The following is a 1,518-nucleotide window of genomic DNA, read 5'->3' as shown; positions in this document are numbered from 1 at the left end:
GGGGGTAAGAGAGGCGGGAGGAGGTGAGCCGTCACGGTTGTACGTTCGCAGGGAACAGACAAGAGTCACATCTGTGTGTGACAAGGAGCCAAACCGAGCGAAACCCTGCCCCGGCGGCGCCGTGGCAGCGCAGCCGCCGCCGCGGCCCTGGCTGGGCGCGCAGGCACACGGNNGGCCGCCGGCGGATCGGATCGGCCCGCGCCGCGCCGCTCCGCAAGGAGCCGGCGCTCGGCGCGGGGCACCGCACTGCCGATCGCCCGTCCCCGCTGCCCCCTGCCAAACCTTCCCTTACCGCTTCGAAGCGCCGGTCTCCACGCGAGCCCCGCCGGCGGCGCCGAGGGGGTGGCAGAGCCGACCCGCGTCGCACGGGCTGCTCGATCGGGGGAAGGTGGCTGAGGGCTGTCGGGCTTCACCTGCGGGGCCCGGCCCGACTGTCCCTCGCGTCCGCCCTGAGAAGGCGCTGAGGGTCACCAGTGCGGTCAAAACCGGCTCCCCTCGTCAGGCGCCGTGTAAACACGAGGTTTATACACGAGGTTTAAACGCGGCCGGACCGTTAAAAAGTGAACATGAGGAGAACTTTCCAGGCGATGTGAAACACAGATAGAACATTTTGCTCCCTTTTGGTGTAGCTGGACACTCAGATGACCTAGCAGGAACTGAGAAAAATTGAGAGAAGACGGGAGGTAGCCGTCTGCACTCCTGATTTTTCCTGTGTCTGCTGTGGACTGAACTCACAGTAAGCTTGCTGTAATGAACGGCATGTCCCCGGGAATTGCCAACTTCCCAAGCTTGTTACCATATTTTGGCATCTTTGTTACTTATGTATTTCCTATGGCTGTCAGAAGAGAGAAGGGTAAATTATCTGTACTAGTATCAAAACTAGTTTTTCATAAAACGCGATATAATATATCTCAATGTCTGTTTTTGTGAAAAATTATTTTTGTTTTCTGGGTATTTGTCGGATACCTTGATTAGGCATAATACGTATCAGCTTATGGACAGGTTTGCAGTGACCACACTTCATCAGGATTAGTTTTGATGTTTGAAGGCATGTTTCAGGCTCTAAGCGACGATTCAAAAGGATTTTGCCTTCATCAGGATTTGGGGGTTTTTATATAAATACCATGACCAATGAAGATTTCAAGTAATTTGAGTTCTTTAAAAAAAAAAAAAAAATCACGAGACTAATTAAGCCATGACTTGGTGCGTTTTCTGTCAAAGGGGAGAGATAAGAAAAACCTTGTTAATTATTTCAGAGTCACATTTTATCGTACATAAAAACGCATTTGCCCTTTTGAACCAACGAAGGGCCAAGAAGTTGCCAAAAAATTGTGTTCACACAGCCCCCTCGTGGTCAAAGCCTTCAGAGTCTCACAACCACCTCTGCTCACAGGAAGGAGGGAAGGGTCAAAGCAGGCTGATGCAAATTAAAGTGCTGCAACCTTGGTTCGCAAAAGGCATGGTCACCTGCTAGAAAAAAGATATGCCATGCCCATTACAAGGCTAATCTTCACTGTG

Source organism: Onychostruthus taczanowskii, unplaced genomic scaffold, assembly GCF_017590055.1.
Source record: "Onychostruthus taczanowskii isolate IOZ18803 unplaced genomic scaffold, ASM1759005v1 scaffold52, whole genome shotgun sequence".
NCBI classification, from domain to species: domain Eukaryota; kingdom Metazoa; phylum Chordata; class Aves; order Passeriformes; family Passeridae; genus Onychostruthus; species Onychostruthus taczanowskii.
The sequence above is the reverse complement of the archived record's forward strand: the minus strand, read 5'-3'. Positions refer to the sequence as shown.